Source organism: Triturus cristatus, chromosome 7 (genome assembly GCF_964204655.1).
Source record: "Triturus cristatus chromosome 7, aTriCri1.1, whole genome shotgun sequence".
NCBI classification, from domain to species: domain Eukaryota; kingdom Metazoa; phylum Chordata; class Amphibia; order Caudata; family Salamandridae; genus Triturus; species Triturus cristatus.
The window spans coordinates 953022526-953046217 of NC_140590.1; the positions used below are offsets into that span (position 1 = coordinate 953022526).

General features: G+C 50.0%; 1 protein-coding gene across 3 annotated transcripts in view; it reads left to right on the forward strand.

Moving 5' to 3' along the window:
• The first annotated feature begins 496 nt into the window (after positions 1-496).
• Positions 497-23692, forward strand: part of JADE2 (jade family PHD finger 2) — a 533878-nt gene continuing 510682 nt past the window's right edge. The window contains exon 1 of one of the 3 annotated variants that reach the window (XM_085617976.1): positions 497-621. The gene's annotated coding sequence lies outside the window, so the exon portion shown is untranslated. Of the gene's footprint in view, positions 622-658; positions 1141-1672; positions 1784-23692 lie in introns of those variants that run through there. The other 2 variants (XM_085617974.1, XM_085617975.1) reach the window with 2 other exon arrangements.

Below are 23692 nucleotides of genomic sequence, written 5' to 3' on the forward strand. Positions count from 1 at the left end.
GGGAATGAGCGGATACAGTCCAAAGTAACCTGTTAAAAAGAAAGACAGCGCGTGATGGGAAAGGCAAGAGTAACCACCACGCCCACAGAACACGCACGTAACGCTGGCAGACGTTTTATTACATGCGGGAAGGTGATTTGAAATCGATAACGCATTTAATCCGGAAACTAGTAAACCCCCTGCGCTCGAGCTGCTGGGCACCACATCGTTTTTGACACGAGACCACAAGTCCCTTTGCAAGTGGCAAAGTAATTGCTGAGCCCCCGCTCATGTATGGAACGATACAAATGCACACGCTCGTAGTCCAGCAGAAATACGGCAAATTTGTATTTCTTAAAGGATACGATAATCTGAAATGTCTTCAGATGCAAAAACGTACTTGACAATTTGGAGCCCTTCTACGTAATTTCAAGACCGGTAAAATGCCTCCCTCTTTCTTAAACATAAGTTTTCTAGCCCGCTCGAAAGAGCTTTCACTTCTCTCCATCCGCCGTTGGTAAAACGTCTGTTACGGCGAATTCTAAATCGCCATCGAAATTCATGCGCGGAGGGGAGTAACGCAGTTTCATTATTTAAAGCAGCCCGTCTTTCCCTTTTGACGCAGAAAGAAATGAGGAAATTGTAAGTACGTCATTAATATGGCGCCAAAAGATTTTTCAAGTCGGAGCGTTGATGGTGGCGTGGAGGCTGCAGCAGCAGGGACTGCTGCCACTGTGTGTGTGTCGCTTGAACTAAAGGAAACGAAAAGTGAGGGAGGGGGGGGAAAGAGGAGGGGACGGAAAGTGGGCTTTTCTAACGTGCGTTGCGAAACCAACCTGATCCGACTTGCAGCAGTTTGCAACCTGAACCCTCCGAACTGCGTGTGTGTGTTTATGTCAGAGGGAGATGGGAGAAGGTGGGAGAGGAGGAGACTAGCACTGAGATAAGCAACCCGTGCCCATACCTGGGTCCGCGAAAATAAAGGACGCCCAAGAGGATTAAGGTCGATATTTAATTTTGGGATTTTTTGGAAGGGCTTTTTGATCCTCCTAACAGACTTTCACCGGTTGGTTGGATTTGACAGCAGCGGCCATCTCCTTTGGAAACGTTTCATTTCTGTGGTACAAACATGGAGTTAGTTTGTATCCGTTCCTAGAAGAGGTATCCACGTCTTGTTTTTTTATGGGATTTACTGTGTGGTTGTACCGGATTGATCTTGTCTTTTCGTGTTTTTCAATGACCCCGCTCTCCCGCCCGCCCTCTTAATTTTTTTTGCATTTCCGTTGCATCTCTCCCTGGCATTTTGATTGAACTCTGGGACATCGTCGTTCCTCGAGCCTTTAGCGAGGGCGGCACGGTAAGGCAAAAACCACCCCGCCGCGAGCTGGGGGGTCTCTTTGGCTTGTTCTCACAGGGTGTTGGTGAATGGGAAGAGGGAGTGTGCGGCGGGCAGGCTGAGGGATGGCGTATGTTGGCCGGGGCAGCTGCAACTGGATGGGACAGGGGAGGTAAACAACTTTTTCAAGGTTTGCTGGGGGGACGTCATTAATGACTGCGGCATTCAGACTAGTGGTCGCCCGTTCGTGCACTTTGAAAGTATGCAGGGTGCCATGGTGGACTGTGTGTTTTTTGGGAGGGGGCGGGGCCGTTGTTCACGCCCCCTCCCAAAAGAGAAAACCATGCGGAGCAGCATAACGCTGGAGAGGGGCGTGCCTGTGCGAGATGACAGAGGGAGCGTACTTCGATTTATCCTAGCTTTTTGAGAGCATCCTTGGACACTTTGGGACTCTAATGGTCGAAAAAGGTAGTGGATGAACAATCCCCCACGCTGTTGGATAAAGTAATGACGTATTATAATAGTCGCCACCTTTATTTCCCCTCCTTCCCATAACAAATAGTATTCCTGCCTGGAAGCGCCATGCTCGGGTCTTATAAGTGGACTTTTTAGCAAGCGCTGCTTAGTGGTTAATGCAGGTATACCTCCCCATTTTGCTCAAAACATTACTTCTGTGCCAGCAAAGCACTCCACGGGAGGCCGGGGAACCACCCCTATATATATAATTAGGTTACGTGTATCGGGCATGATGTAGACGTTATTAAGAGAGAATTGCTACAGCCGTGCCAGTGATATTGTTGGCGATCCAGGGGGCGCGGTGCACGAGCTGCTGAGAGGGTGCTGCGTAGGATGGACAGTGGAAATGTACAACACCAGCAGGCACTGGCTGCACGCTTCGATGGGGACTGTAGGGGGAGTGGCTGTTTACCTTCTCAAAACTCTCACGGCTTCCCAGAGGACTCCTCTAGGGGCGTCTTACTAGTAGTGCATCACTCCTTGTCTCTTCCCCCCCCTCTCTCCCTTTCCATGGCGTGACAGGCATTCTCACACGGAAACTGCAAGTTATCTTCCCTCTTCACCTCCTTACACAAGACACCCATCGCCTTAGCGCTCACGCATCAACAAACCGCCCCTCCTCTAACCACAGCGCTTCACATATTGCTAACAACGCCTGCCCCCAAGCCACAGCATAGCCCGCCTCCTCTACTATTACACCCACACTGCGAGCTCCACCCCCCGCACATGCATCACAAGCCATTGCCCACCCACATCTCTGAATATTACTGGCACTGACAGCCCTTCTCTCACACATTATGCCAGCCCCCTATTGCGCATACTTCAACAACGCATCTCCCTCAAGCCACAACCTCTACGCACCTACCGAACCCTCCCACTTTCATTCCACGCCACTGTCTTTTCCAGCCCCTTCTTACCCTCTAACCCTTGCATCCTATAGCGCGAGACCCGCGGTACTACTCGCCCACCTCACATGCACTCGTCGGCCTTGCACGTTACGTAGCTGCTGCTAGCTTGCTCGTTTAAAACACCCCTCCCCCCCTTCCCCAGCTCTTTACATACGCATTTACCATCCATCATCCCAGGCCCTGCTGCTAATTCACACTTGTCCTCTTTGACATCGAGGCTTTGCTGACGCAGAACATGATGCAGCATCTGCGGGAGATCCAGGGAAGAATGTGTTGGACTAGAAAATCAATACACGCCTTACGGTTAATGATTTGAAAAGCTCTTGTTTGTGTAACGGAAGGACAATGGCCATTGGCACTCTTTTAATTCTTATATTTATTTTTTTATATTCGTCTCACAAGGTTGTCGCCCCCCCAGTGACTTCAGATCTTCACATACATGTATGTAATGTATCATTTTGGCTCTGGGGTTAAACTCACGCCCCAGGAATAACAATACTTTTGCACACGGCGTCTATTACCAATTACCTCGTACATTCCTGTATACTCCCCTTGCCTCCAGCCGCACTCCAGCATCGGCGGTCTGCTAGGTCCCATCCCATTCATTAAGTACGTTGCCCACTACAACGTAATCTTTTTACATAAATAACAAGCAACCTACATTTCACAGACCAGTAATGCTGTACCTTGGTGTAACATTTAATGACCGGTCTCCGAGTCCATTAACCTATCCGACACCAGTATCGATCTGCTTTCTTGCTTTGCGATATGAATGTGGCTTCCCGCCACACACTGAGTACACAGCCACACCCACTAGAATGCTGCCTGCTCCCATCACACTGTATCAGGCCGCTCCAGTGCCTTTCTTAACCTAGAATGTCACCTCAGTGTGGGGGCAGCCCTTCCTCTTGATTCCCACTGTAAAATAATAGACATGATAAGACTGATTCATAATTGTTTGAACTTTTGCAACCAATGTTTACCCCGAATCTAGCATACGTTCAGGGCCGTTTCTAGATGTTTTGCCCCTGGGCGAGAATTGAAAAATACCGCCCCCTCCCTTTTACTACCATCACTCTCTCCCCTGTCCTCCAGGCTAGAAGAATTAATGCATTAGATATTCCCATAATCATGTCTTTTTCCGCCCTCCCCCTTTTGCCACCCTAGGCGGCCGCCTAGTCTTGCCTAATGGTAGAAACGGCCCTGCATACGTTTCAGGACGTTTGGCATAAATGAATAGGAACTGATTAAGCCTTTATGAGAGCAAGAATCAATCCCTGTTAAGTATCCTTGAGTATTTTTTTGAAAAATTGACTAAAGTAATGCCCTCTTGATTACCTTGTGGATGAAAAGTATTCAGAAATGGAAGGGGTATAAAATGCAGCTGCAAAGGCAGTATCCAATATGGCTGAGAGAGAACACATGGCTTCCTCACTTTAAAGACTACATTGGCTTAAATTATAGGCAAGAAGTATGTTCAACGCCGTCATATTAATAAATATGACCTTGGGTTGGAGGGCTCTGAACCTTTTGAGTGCACTTAAACTGCATTTTAGCAAGAGCGCTGCATTGAGGTAGAAAATGAGTTCTATGTGTACTCAAAGGAGAGTCTTCATATACCCTCTATGGCAGTGCACTCAGAAATTGAGTAATTGAATTGCAGATGTCCTCCCTGCCTTCTAACTACATGTTTAGCGCTTCATAGGCACAGTTAATATTGCTCACTCACTCATCATTCTTTAGTTTTTAATAGCATATCTTTAATCTGTTAATTTATCCAGCATCACTTACAAGTTCGCTTTCTATTTAACAGATCATCCTGTCTTCCAGAAACAAATATTAACCTGTTGCTGTTAAAAAAATGTCATCCAATCTCCTTTTCTGTGTAAATTGTGCTTTGGTGTCAATGAGCAGACTCCATTAATTTCGTAACTCTGAGGTAAATGCTATTTTGGTCATATTTATTCCCTTATTCACTTTGTGTTTTGCATCGCCTCATAATTCATCAATCGACTAATTTCCGACAAATCCTTTATTACCACAAAAGTGAACACTGATGATAGTTCGTTGTTTGTAGTACGGTTCTCAACCTTTTGACTTGTGAGGACCCCCACTTAATCATTACTGGAACCTAGGGACCCCACTGAACAATTTTTGGGATCTGGGGAGCCCCCACTCAGTCATTACAGGAAGCGGGGGACCCCGGCCTCAGCATTATCAATGATTTGAACCGCAAAACAATGCACAAAAAATGCAGAAAAAGCATTCATCAAATACACAATGACACATTTTATTTAATTAGCAAACACATATAAATTATTTTTATTTTAATAGAAAGGTTGAAGCTTTTCTAAATTCAATCGAGCCCTCTCATCGCCCATACTATATTTTGTTTGATGCACCTGCACTGCTCCCATTAATGGGCAAATCACTTAATCTCCCCCGTGCTTAACAAAAATGAATGTGTCCGTCTGTAACGCAACTGGTGTCCATGTAAAGCACTCTGATACCTTCGGTCGAGTTCACGCTTTATAAAACTAAAAAAAATACAATACAATTGGAGGATGCTATCTTAATTTTTAGCCTCCAATTTCTAATTCCTTCACATTTACAGTACATTTAAACATTTTCAGTTGTGCATTTTGCTTATTTACATACACTTTATTCATCTGTTAATATTATTTAATTTTCTAAGTTGTCGCGGACCCCCTGAGGAGCCTTTGCGGACCACAGGTTGGGAGCTACTGCTTTAAACAATTTTCTACTGGCCGTTCATTAACCAAAGAGATTCATATATATATATTTTTTTTAAAGAGATAGACATGCATTCTCCCAGCTAATCCTAAGCCACTAAAACAGGTTTATCTTGTGGACCACACCTAAAGAACCATGAAAAAGTGATACCTTATTTAAGGTGAATGAAGTGCTTGACAATTCTTTTAATGGGATGTTGGGCCCTCACCCACAAGATGTAGCATTCTTTATCACCGGCCAAGAACTTTGTGGACAGGACAGCTACTATTGGTAGTGAAATGTATTTGGTGGTTCATGTATTACATTTGTCGAAACAGGGCAAGGTAGATCTACCTAAAGACGCTTCATTGCTGTTAAAGGATCTTCATGATGATTCCAGTTCTTCGAAGAATATACTCCGAAAAGTATTAGTAAACCTCATTCTTTTACATAATATTTCATCCTACTGATAAGTGATGGGAAAGTGGAATTTCCATAGTTTAGAATAAAATTGTACTTTTGTAAATATTAAAAAATAATGTAATTCTTTGCAGGTATCCATCTTCAAGAATTACTACACATAGGTTCACAACACACGTTTACTTTGATAGTTTTCCCATACAGTCCAGTATATAGTTTACTCAGTTTCATACGTCTTTATTTCGATATTTGAATCATAAAAGACAAATACATAAAATATTACAATTAAACAGTCGGACAACTATTATCTAAAACATCTTTTTAAAATTTAACCGGGGGAGGAGCCAAGATGGCGACCGGGACGGCAGCGTAGATTCCCGGCTCCGTGAACCTCCGCATCCCGCACGGATATCCTGCACGAGATCCTCAGTCTGCGCTATGAGATCGTGTTTGTGAATGAGAGTGGCAACCGATCGTGTGACTCCGAGGTTTCTGGCTGCTGTACCGCCGGAGAAATCTGCAGTTGAACTTTGCGGCCCGTGCAGCCCCGGAGCCGGGACCTCGAGTGGACGCCTTGGCCGGGTGGCAGTTCAACAACAGCGGCCTGTGGTGACTGGGTGGAGTCGGTCCACCGGAGCGGTGCTGCCCTCGGCCTGCATTTCGCCGTGGTCGCTCCCACTGCTGAGCGTAGCGGACCGAGGGCATGCCCGGGGGTGCAATTCTCAGATTCTTCGGTGCTTGCCCCTGCCTTTGACGGTGAGCTGCCCGGACGCCGCCCCTAGCTCGCCCTGATCCTTGCGGGCTGCTCCCGGATTTTCGCGGGAGCTGGTCCGTGGTGGGGACGATTGTTGCCAGTGTCCACGCAACGGCTGAATTTGTGCCTGCCCCCGGACCCCTGTCTCCAGCGACGTGGACCTCGAGGCGCTTGTCCCCGGGTCCCGGCCCCAATACGAGTCGGGCCTTCCCGGCGGCCAACTTGTTGCGATGCAGCCTACCATCCTGTCCACTGGGTCGCAGCAGGATTGGGAGTGTGTGACTTTTGGGAGTGTGGCGGAGCGATCGCAGAGAGCTGTGCTGGGGTACGGCGACCTCCTAGAGGCCCTTGGTGCCCTTCATTTCTCCTTGGCTCGTGGCGTCGGGGTCTTGGGGAGTAAGCTTGATGGTGTGGCATCGGCGTTGGGACAGTGGCGGCATGCTGGTCCACAGGTGCACAGGGACTTCCCACACTGCACACAGGAGGATAATGTCGCGGCCACCCCTGCGATTAGTGCACAGCCGGACACTCCGGACAGTATGCTACCGTGTGATCGGCTAACTGAGGGTTTGATCTGTTCCGGAGGTATTGGACCTGAGTGGAAGGTGGTGGCCTCGTCCCGTGCACGGCCTCCGGCGACCCAGGGACAATTCCAGCAACATTTGTCTACTTCGGCTGATTCAGCCTTCCTGGACCTTGTGTGCAGTGCAGATCCTGGGGCAGCACTGGGAAAGACGTCCCTCCATGCTGCGGACTGTGTTGGTACTCAGAGACTTCCACCCCACCTGTGTGCGTCGCTTCCCGGCTGTTTTTGGACACTCCTTTACCTTGGAACATCGGACATGGTGCTGGGTCGAGGGGTAGGCATGGGCAGAATTGCAAAGAGTGGTCAAGGATGAGGCTGATCCTTCGGGGGTGGTCATCTAGTAGACGGGCGGACTCATGGTTGCGTACTCTCAGGACATAGCTATTAGCATATTTGGTGCATAATGCTCCCCATCCCCTTTTTTGATATGATCGATTTGGTGCTGCTTATTGTTTGCTGTGGGGAGACCTCACCGTGCGGGAGGGAGAAGCCGGGGGTATGTTTTGAAGGCCCTCCTCCAGTTTATTATACTTTCTCCACCCCCCCCCCGTCTGGTGGGGTTCTTTCTTACTCCTTTTTCCCTGTTTCTTCTATATTTCGGGTCTGGTTCCAGGGCGACAGGCACACTGCTGGGGGGGGGGGGGCCATACTCATTCGCAGAGGTGCAGGGTGGGGGGTTGGGGGAGGGGACTCTTTCGTCTTTATCTCTTTTTCCATGGCCTCCTTTTTCTTCTCCGCTTCTTCTTGTTTTTTCTTTTCTGGGATCAGCGCGGTACACCTCCTTTGTTGTGAATCGTCGCCTCTTCATGTGTGCCACAGTTTCCGGGGTGTTCTCTGGGCGTTAGGTACGGGGGCCTGCGGGCGCAACTGTTTTTGATATTCTTCCCCATCCGGAATTTCCTGTGTCTGCGCCATTGATCCAATAGATTGCTGTTTATTGCTTACGTCTATTATTCTGCCTGCCCCTTATCGCTGTTGGGAAATTGTTTGGCACCTGATCCTACTGTCTTGTTCCATTATAAAATGAAAAACCCTTTTTCTCCTGGTGCCCTACCTGCGCGGCTCCCTAGCCGGACTATATTAACATGAAGATTCTGCTCTCCGAGGTGCCGCCTGTGTTTACATTTGATCTTATTGCTCTGATTGCTTAGCGGCCGGCCCCGGGGGGTTGTAGGCCCATACTTGTTAATGATTGAAATGTCAATAAAGGTTTTTCAACAAAAAAAAAAAAAAAAAAAATGTAACCAAAAACACATTTTTAAAAGAGGAGTAAACAGTATTTAAAGACGCAGTATGAATAAATAAAACCCATATTTAAAAGAAAGAGGGAACCGGGATACTTAAAAATATCTGGCTCTAATAGCCCAGGCCCACCCTAGGTACTTTGCTACCCCTATTACAACCAGTTCTGTGGTGTTGGTTCTTAAAGCCTACAATGCCTCTGTACTTCCTCTAATGTTCATCCGTTGAAAGATGGGCCTAATCCATTTATTCCTTGGTGCATAATAGGCAGGACAGGCAAAGAAGAAGTGACCAACACTCTCTTTTTGGTCAACACACCATGGGCAATACTCATTCAAGTTACCAACCCATTTTTTAGAGAAAGACCTTACTGGTAAACAGCCTACTCTAAACTGGTGGTATAATTTGTTATCCAGAGTCTTGGTGATAACATCCCAATAGTTCTCTAAACAGGGATCTAGTTTATGCACCAAAAATCTACCAGTGAGGGAGGCACCGTTTGAGCACACAACGGATTGTAATCTAACTGATGCCCAATATAGTGACTTAAAGGCCTGCTTGGGAGGGAAAACAGAGCTCCCCGGAGAGTCCCACAAATGGATAAGACCCATTTCATCCAGAATTTGTTTCACTTCACGGAACCAAGGGATATTTCTAGAACCCAGGATTGCTCTTACTTCCGCAAGTTCGGTAGCAAAGAGACTTAGATCCGGAGATATCCAGATCCGTCTCCATAACGCAACCAGCCGGTACCGTGCCAGGTCTTTAATATCCAACAAAAGAGGTTTTATTGGAGTGGATTGTGGCAGTCCTATCAGGTTGCGCAAAAATTTGTTTTGGACTGTTATCAGGGGAGATAGATTCAGAAAACCCCACAGGTCAGCCCCATACAAAATAGCCGAACTGATTTTTGCGTCATAGATTTTAAGTGCTGGCGTGACCCTTTAAGTAAGAGACATTTTTTGCTCCTGGATCAGACAGCCCGTGAGGCGTGCAAATTTTAGACGGAGAATGTCGATCTGGGGCTTCCAGCTTAACCGGGAGTCCAGGGTTACTCCTAAATATGTCATAACCTCCACCTGTTCCAGGCCCACTCCATTCATACTTACATAACTCTTTGTTGGGCGTTTTTTTGAAAAGACCATGAATTTAGTCTTGCTCACATTAATTTGCAGATCATTAAGTTTACAAAAATCCTCGAATTTATGTAAGGCCGTTTGTAGGCCCTTACGCGTCTTGGATAAGATTAATGTATCATCTGCAAAGATGAGCAAGGGAAATTTAGTCCCGCCCAAAATTGGTGCATCAGTAGGGGTATCCGCAAAAAACTTCACCACCTGGTCAATAACTAGTAAAAAAAGGGTCGGTGCTAAAACACACCCCTGTCGGACACCCCGTGTAACGGGGAAACTGTCTGTCACCTGCCCTTGACCTCCCCACCTCACTCTCGCAAAATTGCCCTCGTGTAGTCTCACCAAGAGCTCGAGGAGTTCTTGCGGAATGCCTAAGGTGCCCAGGACTGCCCACAGTTTTGCCCTGGGCACCAAATCAAAGGCGGACTTCAGGTCCACAAAGGCGGCGTAGATAGACCCGCCGCCCAACAGCACCACCTTCCAGTATATCAGAATAAATCTGAAGACCTGGTCGATGGTGCTGGTGCCTGACCTGAAGCCAGCCTGCATCGGAGAGAGAATACTCTCCGATTCCATCCACCCCTGAACCCTGGTGAGAACCATCCTAGCAACTATTTTTTGGAGGGAATCAATGAGACTGATGGGGCGATAATTCCCGGGGGCCGAGCGGTCCCCTTTTTTGAAGATTGGAAGAATTTCCGCCCCCATCCAAGACTCAGGGATCCTAGCCCCCTTAACAATAGCATTAGCAAGCTGGGTAACATAGGGAATCCAAAGAGGGGGGTCGATTTTGAATAGATCTGCCGGGATACAGTCCATCCCAGGGGCTTTCCCAGCGTGGACCGAATAAAGTGCAATCTTGGCATCGTCATTCGTGAAGACCAAAGGGTGACTGGGGGAAAGCGACACTGGTACGTATATCCCTTGCTCATCAAGAGGTTTCAAGTCTGGGTCCCTAAACTGGGTTGAGTAAAAATCCACCCATGCTTCTACGGATACATGATTTGCAGGTATTTGGGAATCCGGGTTTCTACCCCATTTCACAACTTCCCAAAACTTAGTCTGATTGGACGTTTGACAGGCCTCAAGCAGGTTGGACCAATGGGCTTCGTCCCAGTCTCTCTTCGCCTCCCACTGAGTCTTTTTGTACCGCTGGCGAGCCGTTTTGATGTCAGTAGACACCCGAGACTTTATGGCTTTAATTAAATCACTGTGGGCTTCCCTGCATTTTTTATTATACCAATTCCCAGAATGACTAGGAGTTTTCAGTTTTCCTGTCTTGGGTGGTAAAGTAAGATGGGTTTTTAATTTATGGAAACACTGCTCGTGTAAGTCGGTTATCCGATGGATGCGGTCATTCGAGGATATGTTCGCTATGGCGATCAAAGTAGATGACACTTCTAATGATATGCCAATTAGTATGGAGGGGTCCTCCAGGACCCTACTCCATTTCACCCTTCTTCTATCGTTGGTTAAGAAAGCCTCAGCGGTAATACACGGGGCTACATGGAATCTATCATGTCCATCAGGGAATTTTATGCTTAAGGACAGGGGGTTATGGTCACTCTCGGGACGGTCAATAACGGCCATGTCCTCCAAGAGCGACCAATACTCCATTTTAACCAAAAAGTAGTCAATTCTACTTCGGCTAGCCCCATTATCAAATGTGGGTTTACCAGCCTTGTCGGATATCGTACGACCATTGGCCGCTCTCAAGCCCCACTCCAAACACAACCCTGCCCAATGTAAGGACGCTTCAGTGGCCTTTTTGATATTAGTTAATGACAGGGATGGAATGTTCCACACAACATCCTCCTCAAACCCCAAATCCTCACCGTCACTTAACAGGGGTTCGAATGTGCAATTTAGATCCCCCCCAATAAGTATAAATTTATCCCTCCCAATAAGCTCAAGATAGGTATCCATCTCCTCTATAATTACCGGGCTTCGCCCACCGGGAAGGCCTCGAGCATAAATGTTAATAACAATAATTTCCCGATGTTTCACCTTTGATAGCTTAATTCCCAACAGATCGGGGTTATTAACAAGAATTTCCACTGGTGTATAACTGATGGATTGCTTGACCCAGATTACTAAGCCCCCAGAAGCTCTGCCCTTAGTGCCCTTCTTCGCTGGTTTAAAAAAATTAAGAAAGCCTTCCCGAAATATCGGTTCTGGGGCCCAACTCTCTTGGAATATTAAGATATCATAGTTATCTATGAAGTCTATCCAATCTTCTGAGGATGTTCGTCCCTTTAGGCCAGCGATATTCCAAGAGGCTATCTTAAGTGAAGAGCCCAGGACAACATAAGGGGATTCAGTAAGACCGTCATCCCTACACACAGGGTCAGGTAAGCTGGGGGCGACCAAGTCTAGATGGAGAAGATTGGGAGTTACAGAGTCAGTGACTTGGGGTATATTCAAGCAATCCAAGTCTGGAGCTAAGCGGGCGGTATTACTGCAGAGTGTATTGGGAGAAATACTAACAGAGGTGGTATGGAAACCATCCAAACCCCAAGGGGCCCCTCCGTGCCCACCCCAGTCTTCCTGCCCCGCTCTAGGGCAGCTAACGTGGCCCACTGGGTTCGAGTACGCGTAGTCCATAAGGGTTGAGGCAATCGGAAGTCAATCAACCTCCTCCAAGGAATTTAAGGGTGCGAAATGATTAAACAAAGGGAGGTGGGGTGGTAATCTTGGCGAAAATCTATAACCCCTAGTCACCCTTTCCCATCTAGTGGATGGTAAACTCGGTATAGTGCGAGAGTCACAAGGATAGAAATAAGAAAGGTCCACAGAGCAGATACCAGAAACACCCAAAGTGTTGGACACAGAACAAATATGGCTCACCACCATAGGATTTCGAAAGTTGATAATAACACAATCACCCTCCACATTTTTTGCCCTGACACCCACCCATCCCACCCTACGCACAGTCAAAATTTCGGCACTGGTTCTTGGTGGTAATGGTGTTATTATTTAGCCAGTGTGTTACTTTATTCTTCAACTCGGTGTGTGACTCAAACTTTTCCTGGGCAAGCCTAGGGACACCTATCAAGATAACAGTATAGGGTATAGACTCTTCAGGAAGATTTATACAAGGAAGATTTGAAGACGAGTCTTCACCCAAGGAGAATGGCTGTCTAGAGGCATGATTGTCCTTGCTTTTACTAGCAGCATAATTGCTGGTTTGTTGGGAGGACGGGACAGCGGTGGTAGATATATGATTTGCTACCGCAGTCAGTTCGTTGTGGTTTGGTGGGGGAGGGGGTCTTCAACCATAACAGTAGAGATAGTTGGAGCTAGACCCATTTGAACAGAAGCATCTGAATTAGATTGGATCTTAGAGTCAGCACGGGACATGATTATTTTCTCCAGATGCGACGTATTTGTTAGGACCAAACTCTCTAATTTCCCTATGGTGGTAGAAAGTTTCTTCATTCTCTCATGAAGAGGTAAAAAAAAGGACTTGAGCAATTGTTCTATGGGTTCAAGAGGGCAAATGAGCTGGGAATTAGACTTAGATAGTGTTTCAGGGCAAGGGGAACATAAAGGACTCTCAGCAACAGAAGGTAAATCTGAGGGAAAATCGGGACAAGCCTTTCCTAGCTGGGATTTGTGAGAGACTTTACTGCGTTTACTTCTAGGTGGCGCTCCCACTAATTTCCTTTTCCTAACGGCCGGCTTATGCTTGTTTACCAATGACGGGATAACTAACCGAGGCTTCTCGGAGGGAAAAGGGGTGGGGATTACATGGGGAGTTACATGTAGTTCAGTACCTTCAGTAATATCAACAGTACCGGGAACATCATCTAGTGAGTTACGTATAGAGGGATTCAGTAGTCCAGGCTCAATAGTATTCAACATGTCTGGGGCTGCTGGAACAGTCCTACAGTCGGGAGATGTGGCTAGCATAATATTGCCAAGTGACGATCTTTTGGCTGATATTTCTAGTGACAAGCGCTTTTCAGTTAGAGAGATTTCCTGTTCAAGGACCCGGGCAGCTCTGGTGATGAAATTGTCTAGGGTCCCAGAGATACAACCCCCCGAGTTTCCCTGCATGATCTTTCTACCTGATCTTAGAGAGGCCATCTTTAGGAGAAGATAGACCAGGAGCAGGGAGAATGATATGTACAATAACCGTGAACCTTGAGACAACAAATAGCTCAATGAACTACAAACTTTACAGAATAATTAATAGGCAGTAACTAGAAGAATGTAACTACACAACCGACAGTAGACAACCTATCAGGTGGCACACATGAGCAGGATACAGGGTGGCGGGTACCATATGAATGAGTGTCCAGAATGAGTAATATCAGAGGGGAAGCCCGTCCCGTCCACGAACGGCCAAAAACGGCCTGCTCTTTGCCCGGTCTTCGCCCCGGGCACGAACCGCTGGCGCGGTGGGGTGGAATAGATATATCGGGGGAGGGAACGAAGAGGGGGGTGGTGCCGGGAAGAGTCTCCAGGTGTGCGAAGTTAGGCAGGCAGGCAGCACCCTGGTCCTCGCAGTCCCGGCCTCTCAAGCTTCACAGCGGCCCCTCCTCAGGCAGCACAGCCCACCCCTCGGTAAGTGAGCAACAACAGGACAAGAACAGACTCCAAGGGCAAAGTCAGCAGTAGCGAGCGGCTCCCGCGAAGCGGGGGCCGCGAGGAGTAATATAGGCAGTGGGGGCGGGGCCGGGAAGAGTCTCCAGGTGTGCGAAGTTAGGCAGGCAGGCAGCACCCTGGTCCTCGCAGTCCCGGCCTCTCAAGCTTCACAGCGGCCCCTCCTCAGGCAGCACAGCCCACCCCTCGGTAAGTGAGCAACAACAGGACAAGAACAGACTCCAAGGGCAAAGTCAGCAGTAGCGAGCGGCTCCCGCGAAGCGGGGGCCGCGAGGAGTAATATAGGCAGTGGGGGCGGGGCCGGGAAGAGTTTCCAGGTGTGCGAAGTTAGGCAGGCAGGCAGCACCCTGGTCCTCGCAGTCCCGGCCTCTCAAGCTTCACAGCGGCCCCTCCTCAGGCAGCACAGCCCACCCCTCGGTAAGTGAGCAACAACAGGACAAGAACAGACTCCAAGGGCAAAGTCAGCAGTAGCGAGCGGCTCCCGCGAAGCGGGGGCCGCGAGGAGTAATATAGGCAGTGGGGGCGGGGCCGGGAAGAGTCTCCAGGTGTGCGAAGTTAGGCAGGCAGGCAGCACCCTGGTCCTCGCAGTCCCGGCCTCTCAAGCTTCACAGCGGCCCCTCCTCAGGCAGCACAGCCCACCCCTCGGTAAGTGAGCAACAACAGGACAAGAACAGACTCCAAGGGCAAAGTCAGCAGTAGCGAGCGGTTCCCGCGAAGCGGGGGCCGCGAGGAGTAATATAGGCAGTGGGGGCGGGGCCGGGAAGAGTCTCCAGGTGTGCGAAGTTAGGCAGGCAGGCAGCACCCTGGTCCTCGCAGTCCCGGCCTCTCAAGCTTCACAGCGGCCCCTCCTCAGGCAGCACAGCCCACCCCTCGGTAAGTGAGCAACAACAGGACAAGAACAGACTCCAAGGGCAAAGTCAGCAGTAGCGAGCGGCTCCCTTTACTCTTTACTGAGTTTCTTATTTTTCTGTTTTATATTGTTTGAATATGGATTACCATCTCTTAATTGATCAACGGTCAGATCCTCCTTGCATGTTTGTTGATTAAATATTTTTAGTGGGTTTTCACTGTACGTGAAAGAAGTATTACCACATTGCGGACATATATCACAAGTCCTGGGGTACATACAACGATGCGGTATAAAATTAGTTTGAAGTAGTTTTTTGTGCTGTTAGCTTGAATCTTCCATTCACTGAACTTTTGTGGGAATTCTAGGTTACGCCTTCAGTTGTTTGCCTAAGTCTCCATCCTATGCTTTGAATTGTTCAAGCATTCTATGAGTCTTTTTTCATAGACTGATCTAATATTTAGATTGACTTGCCTGCACTGCCCAGTGTAGTAGGTGTGTTTGAGGTTGGGAATGTTATTCCACGTTACACCTCTGTATGTGCATTAATATTTGTTGTTTCACATTTGAATTTATTAATGTGTTTTAAGATGGGACTAATGCAATTGAAGCAAAATCATTTTGATGTATTTTAATGTGTTTTTTCGGCTTAGACTAAACTAGGCCTCAGTTAGGCCTCAACACCATCATTTTTTAAAATGGCCGCTGTAATAAGATGTTCATTGTGTGTTTATATTTCTCGCTTAATATCTCACACACCAAGATGTGCACTGTTATTTTGTATGACCTATTGTGCTTCAAGAACTTGTTGTAAAAGCCTTTTGCTACTTTCCAAAGCTATTCCTGCTAGCATACTCTTTGAATTGATTCACAATTGTTTTCTGTTCATGTAACTAGTTTGTTTTGAAATTTCTGAATGACAGTTGGACTTGAGGGAGGAAATCAATATTCATGTAGTGGGTTAGCAGTAAGTTGGTGGGGTTATGTGATGTTTTAGAAATAGGACGTTTGATTTTTTATAAAAATACTCAAACCATGCTGACTTTGCAGATTCCATATGCTGAAAATGGCCTCTAGGAATGCTGCCCGATTTTCCTGTTGATTTGCTGTACATTTGAGACTTAGATTATTTTATAGATTTTTGCCTTATTGCATCATTTCTGTATTTGAGAGCCTTTATGGTAATTGGTTTCTATGTACCTCTATTGATTTATTATGATTGTTGCTATATTTGTATTTTTCTATTTTTTCTGTATTGGGCTTTAAATCTTAAAAACCTGTATGGTTTTCCCCAGTTACCCATCCCAAACTCCCTTTTTGAGTCATTAGTTTCTTATTGATGGTATTTGAAATTGTTTTGAATCTTGTCTCTATGGGCATATCGCCATATAGTTCTTGCTATCAACACTGTCCCTCAACCCCAAAATTTGGCGCTACTCTTCTCTTCTAGATTATCTAAGGGATATCTGAATAACTTTAACTTTATTCGATGTGAAGAAACATCATAATAGTATAAAACAGATTAAGAAAAAGCACTTAATTGATTACATGGTTTGTACAGTATAGTGAACTAATGACCACTTTCCCCATTGTAGCCATACTATACATTCGGTGAGAGATGTAACATACATAATAAAGTAATACATAAGTCGAATTGCAATACATTAGAACCCAACCACATCAAATAAAATGAGATGAATTTAGATCACAGCAAACTTGTTTATCTATTGTTTCATTTTGATAAGCTTTTGTCTTCTCCTCCATGCGTTTCCAAGAAACTTTGCTGTGCCACAGGTTACGCTCGAAATTAATGTCTCGTATGTTAAAATACGTAGAGCCACCCTGTGGGATGAACAGCCCAGGTTATTGCAGACTGGTTTTAGCCACCTTGACAATCACTTGACTATAAGCCCTGCATGCAAACATAAAATGTGCGATGGATTCCGTGGGGGAAGCACAGCCCGGGCAGCCCGTATCATTTTCCGTCTGGCCATTCCAGCCTCTTTGGAAATCACGGAGAGGAAGTGTGCCATACCTAAATTTTAGGTAGAGAACCCTGTCCCCCGGGGTCTCAATAAGGTCCAGGAAGGGTTCCAGTCTGGGGACATGCTTAGCATCCAGAAATCTCTCAGACAAGATGCCGTTCTGATTCTTGTTAACAGTAGCAGAAATCCAGTCCCAGTAGAGCTTTTTTACTAGATGTCTAGGCGGGGGCGTCTGACTCTCCCATGCCTGATCTAAACCAATTGCAACCACTAGTTTTTTCAGGTTGGACACCCAGCCTACTTTATGACCTGCACCGAGATTTAACAGTTCAGTTAGGCAAGAGGCATAATGGCTTAAGTCAGGAGACCTCCTGAGCCGGATCCAATACAGCAGGGGGCGCAGCCTCGCCACTTCATTTATTGGGTGTCTCCCAAGGTCATAGCGGAGCGGGACTAAGGGGGTAGACGAAGGGAGCGAGACTAAATCTCTGTAGAATTTATTCTCAGATCTTACTAGCTCGGAAAGATTTTCGAACCCCCACTGTTCCGCCCCGTAGAGGCACCCAGGCAGGGCCTTGCCCTCATATACTTTAATAGCTGGAGCTACGGTATGCCTATAGGAAAGTCTCTGGTACCTGGCTATGGGCCCTGAAATCCGTTTGTGATTTAGAAGCATTTTTGTCAAATGGAGAGGCCACTTTTATTATTCACCCTTACCCCTAGATAGTCAAATGCCTCCACAAGCTCTAAAGGGCAGTCGTTCAGCTTGATTTTATTCCTGAAGCTTTTTGGTGGAGCCAAAGCCATTAGCTTGGTTTTAGATGTGTTGATAACCAAGCCTCTGGCTTCACAGAACATGGAGAATCGATCAAGGAGTTTCTGCAGGCCCATGGGACTTTTAGAAATCAGGAGGGTTATCATGCCCATAGTTTTGGTGTCAAAAGTCAAATAAAGAGCTAAGAAAAAAATATTTTTTCCGAGATAATTTTAGTCCTTAAACTGGATTTTGTCTAGGCACTTGAGAGTCTGTAATTTTGATTATTTGACGCGTTCCAGGGCTGGTCCTAAGCAAAAGAATTTTGGGCCACATGTACATTATTTCAAGTAGCGATTACCTAATTGTGATTTTCTCCGAATTGCAATTTGGTAATTGCTATTCCTAATGTATGAAACTCCTTTGAGTTTCATTAGCGATTCCTAATGGGTCGCAAATAGACCTAACTCATGCATATTAATGAGGTGGGTCGCAATTTGCAGCCCATTAGGAATTTACACCATCACAGGGATGGTGGCCTGCTGATGTCAGCAGACCAGCATGTCTGTGATTGCTTTCAAATAAAGCAGTCTTTTAAAAAAAAAAAAAAAATGTAGCCTGTTTTCCTTAAAGGAAAACGGGATGCATTTAAAAAGAAAAAAATGAAACTTAGCAGTTTCATTTTTTAAGAGTAGGCAGTGGTCTGTGGGACCGCTGCCTGCGCCTAAAAAAAATGGTATTCCATTCTCAAAGGAGAAGGGGCCCCCGGGACTCCTTCCCATTTGCGAATGAGATGCCACCTCCTTCAAAGAGTCAGTAAAGGGGGCGTGGCCAAGATGGCGGGGTGAGCGGACGCTTCCTCCCGTAGCTCCTCCGGCCCGGCCAAGCTAAAGCCCTTTTCTTATGCTTCTCTCCCCCCGCTGAGGCTCAGCGCGGGAGAGGAGCGTGGCGGAACATCAGGGGCATGCACCGGTGCTGTTTTTGTCCGGATCGCCCCGGGGGAACCCCCCCAAAAGTTCGCCCGAGATCAAGGGACGACGGCGGCGAGCCCGAGGGGCGGAGCGTATTGAAGAGCTGTCCGGGCGCCTCGGTTGGGCCTGGTGCTGAAAGTTGCGGTTTGGAGGGGATCTGGCCCGCCGCTTGACGGTGACTGAAGGAGCCTGGCAGGAAGGGGCCCAACGGTGTGGACGGCTTAGGACGGGTGCCCCGGCACTCGGGCTGGTGATGGCGACACCTTGCACTGCGGAAGCCCTGACCCCTAGCCGAGGTACGGCGGACTCTCTGATGGGGTCGGACCATCTGGCCCCCTGTGCGTGACAATCGGGAGCCGGGGGTGGTACCTATTTTACTGCGGGGTGCCTCGGGGCCCCAGAGGTGTCGCCGGGCCTAGTCGTTTTGGCTTGCTCCGACCGGCCGCCATTTTGTCCCCGAAGGAGCAGTGGTGGCGGTTTCCGCTGAAGTCCTGGCTGCTGGCGGCGGGCGACCTCCCGCTATTGCTGGGCTGCCTACCGGAGGGATGAGCTGTTGGGACCCCTCCGCTGCGGCCTCCTTGGTTGTCTCCCGCTAGCTCTTGCGGCTGCCGGTGACCGGACTAGGCCGCCATTTTGTCACCTGTGACGCAGCGACCTCACTTGTGGGGGATACCCGGGCCGAGTGCTAGCCGGCGGCTGAGCTTCCCTGGGGCACTTGGACCAGTGCCCGACTGCGGAGCTGGCGATGTCTGGAAAAGGAGGCCCGAAGAAAGGGGACCGTACTCTACCGGACATGCTTGGCAGGGCCCAGCACTTGCGGGACAGGGCACAGCCCTCACCGGGGCCCTCCCGGGCTCCGGCAGATGTGACTGGAGGGGAGCCACCCGTCACGAGGGCCTTTATGGAGGAACTGTTTAGCTCCCTCAGGGAGGACTTTCAGACACTGAAGCGGGAGGTGGCCAGCGAGGTCCGAGAAGTGCGCAGAGAGGTGGAGGGCCTAGGTGAGCGTGTGGAAGCGGCGGAGACGGAGGGCCAACAGCGAGCGGAGGAGATAGTCCATCTCCAGCAGGACGTTCTTCGCCTCCGGGAACAGTGTGTGGAGCTCCAGGCCCACTCTGAGGACCTTGAGAACAGATCTCGGAGGAACAACATCCGAGTGCGGGGCGTGCCGACTGCGGATGAGGGGTCCGATCTGGGGGGCTACCTGCGGGCCCTGTTCCGAGAGATCCTGGGGGAGGCTACGGACTTTCCCATCAGCATCGACAGGGCGCATAGGGTTGGCCGTCAGCGCCAGCCATCGGCACCCCCGCCGGACATTCTGGCCTTCCTGCCCGACTTTTCACTAAAGGAGCGTATTATGGCTGAAGCCCGCAGGAAACAGCCCCTGACCTTTCGGGATCGGCCAGTGGCGCTTTACCAGGATCTCTCCGCCATCACTCTGCAGAAACGCAGGTCCTTTAGGATTGCCACTGACTTTTTGCGCGAGCATGAGACGCCGTACTCTTGGGGTCACCCCTTCCGCCTGATTTTTCGGTGGAACGGAGTATTACACCAGCTACGCTCCTTGCAAGACGTTTGTGGTGTCCTGGGGCTCACGGCAGCGGAGGAGGAGGGAGCTACGCCGTCGTGGAGGTCCTCGGAGGGACGGAATCGGCGGAGGTCAACGAGGCGGCGCTCAGCGACCAGTGCAGGGCGCCCGGACTCCCCTACCATTAGGGCGGACAGGGCTGACGCCCTGAGGGCGGCGGCCGGGGACTCAACCGGCTCCTCTAGCGTGGCCTTGACGGCCTAACACGCACTCCGGGGGGAGATGTCTTTAGCTTCTTAACATGCTTGGCACGGGGCGGGGGGGTTGGGGGGAGCGGGGGGAGGTGAGTGGCCGGACGTCCACTTTGCTCTTCTCTACGGACTTGCCCTTTGGGGCTTGACTGAGACTATGGGGTGTTTGAGTTTGGGGATGGCTAGTTGCCGAGGGTGGGTTTTGGGTGGGGGAGGGGGTTGTTTTGGGGTTGGGAAGGTCCCGTCCGATGTTGTCTATGCCCGTTTTGTTTTGGCTTGTCCCGCGCTGCGGCCCCGCGCGCCCCGCCCGCTGATTCCCTACCCATTGCATGGCGCTCCCGATCCCTGTGAGGAATGCCGGGCCTAAAGGTAGTGACCCTTAATGTTCAGGGTCTGAATAACCCGGTGAAGCGCAGAGCGATCCTGTCGTTGCTGGAGGGGACGCAGGCGGACATTTGCCTTTTGCAGGAGACACACTTATTGCCCCGAGACTGCCATAGGATGCGATCAGCTAAGTTCCCCACCCAGTTCTTTTCCTCGGCAGCGAACAAGACAGCGGGGGTGGCCATTCTCCTAGCGAGCTCCTTTCGGGGGGAGGTGTTGCATAAGTGTGCTGAACAGAAGGGGAGGCTCCTTGCGTATCGCATGCGCCTGGGAGGCATAGCATTTACAGTTGGCTCCGTTTATAGCCCAAACGAGCATCAGGAGCGCTTCCTAGATTCCGCGCTGGTGGATGTCACTGCTTCCCCAGACCGACACATTATCTTGGGCGGAGACCTCAACATTGTCTTTGACTCTGGGATGGACAGATCGGCCCAGCGCTTCCCGCAGACGGGGGAGCTGTCCCAGGATGGGAGGGCCCGGATTGCGGAAATGGACTTGCATGATCTCTGGCGCTCCCTGCACCCCACGGATAGGGACTACTCTTTCTTCTCGCACGCACACCGCACCTACTCACGGCTGGACTACCTCCTGGTGAGTGGACCGATGCGTGCCGCTGCCACGGCGGCGGACATCGGGGTCCTGTCCCTGTCTGACCACTCTCCAGTCACCGGCGTTTTCCGGTGGCCGGCGGCCTCCCCCTCTCGGGGGGCGTGGCGCCTCCGGGACACACTTCTACACAAAAAATCGGTGGTACAACGCGTCGGGGAGGTCATACGGGACTATCTCACTCACAACAGCAACACTGACACTTCGCAGGCGACACAATGGGCGGCACTGAAGGCCGTCTTACGGGGGGAATTCATCTCTATCTCTGCAGCCGAGAATAAGGAGCGGCAACTGAAGAGGGATGAGTTGACAGCTCAAGTCCGGGAGCTTGAGCAGGTCCACCGCCGTACGGGAGCGCCGAGGGTATGGAGGCAGTTGCAGGCAGCGAGGAAGCTCCTCTCGGCTCTGGATCTTGATAGGGCGGAGTACGCCGCCTTACGCTTGAAACATGCCTACTACACTGGGGGGGACAGATGTGGCAAGCTCCTAGCACACCGGCTCCGGGTCGCGCAACAGCGCAGCGTGGTGAAAGAACTGGTGGGTGCGGACGGGGGGGTTGTCTCCGGGGACGCGGAGGTAGCGGAGACTTTCCGCGGCTTCTACGAGGCGCTATATGCTGAGGAGCCCTCCCCGCCACGGGATGCCGATAGCTATCTGGAGTCGGTGACCCTCCCGGTACTGGACCCGGCTCAGGCTGACCACCTGGAGCGGGACATCCATGTGGAGGAGGTGATTTCGGCTATCGCGCGGCTGAAACATGGCAAGGCCCCGGGCCCGGACGGGTACACGTCGCTCTTCTACAAGACTTTTTGCACGACCGTGGCCCCTGTCCTTACGCGGCTGTTTAACTCCTTCTCCGAACCGGGAGCCATCCCTCCGGATCTCCTGAGGGCGACGGTCGCGGTAATCCCGAAGCCTGGGAAGGATCGGGCCCTCTGCGGCTCGTACCGGCCCATCTCGCTCCTAAATGTCGACCTCAAGTTGTACACGGGGATTCTCGCATCCAGGCTGGGTCCACACCTCCCCGATTTGGTGGAGGCGGACCAGGCTGGTTTTGTGCCCGGTAGACAGACGGTTGACAACACCAAGAGAGTGGTGCATGTTCTGGAGAAGGCCTCAAGGATCTCGGGGGAGCGGATGTTGTTGTCCGTTGATGCGGAGAAGGCCTTCGACAGAGTTCACTGGCCGTATCTTGAGCGGGTCCTCACAAAACTGGGAATCGGCGATAAGTTCCGCACCATGGTATTTAATTGCTATAAGCATCCTTCAGCGTCGGTGCGGGTAAACGGGTGTAGCTCTGGTGGCTTCGCCATCGAGCGCGGCACGCGGCAGGGCTGCCCTCTCTCGCCGCTCCTGTTTGCCCTCTACATGGAGCCGTTTGCTCAGAGGATCCGTAATAATCCGGATGCTGTCGGGGTCCGGATGGGCCGGTACGTCCACACCGTGAGTCTCTACGCGGATGATGTCCTGCTGACTCTGGATGACCCTAGGAGGTCGCTACCTGCTTGCCTCCGAGAGTTGGACGCCTTTGCGGGGGTGGCCGGCTTCAAAATGAATATGAGCAAGTCGATGGCATTAGACGTGTCCCTGGCTGCGGACACCAGGAGGGATCTTCAACGGCTCTTCCCCATGCAGTGGTCCTCGTCCACGGTGCCGTATCTGGGGATTTTGCTGGCGCCTACATTATCGGAGATGGTTACGGCCAATTATGCCTCCCTCAGCAGGAAGATCAAGGACGAGCTTGGCCGATGGAACAAAGGCCTGCTGTCCTGGCTGGGGAGAATCGCGGCGGTCAAAATGACGGTGCTGCCCCAGATACTATATCTTTTCCGAGCCCTTCCGCTCCAGCCCCCGGTGGGCTGGATCCGACAAATGCAGGCTGACATCTCCCGCTTTGTCTGGCAGGGCCGCAGGCCACGCATGAAGAGGGTCCTCTCCACGCTCGCTCCGGAAGCGGGGGGCCTCGGCATTCCGGACCTCCGTAAGTACTTTCAGGCGGCACAGCTTCGCTATCTGGTGGAGTGGAGCAGGTGGGAGTCCGACAAACATTGGCTTTTTCAAGACCAGGCAGTGGCGGGCCGCACCTTACAAGAGGTCCCATTCTTGCGCCGCACGCACCGCCCCCTAATCTTTACGCCTCCTTTGTTACGC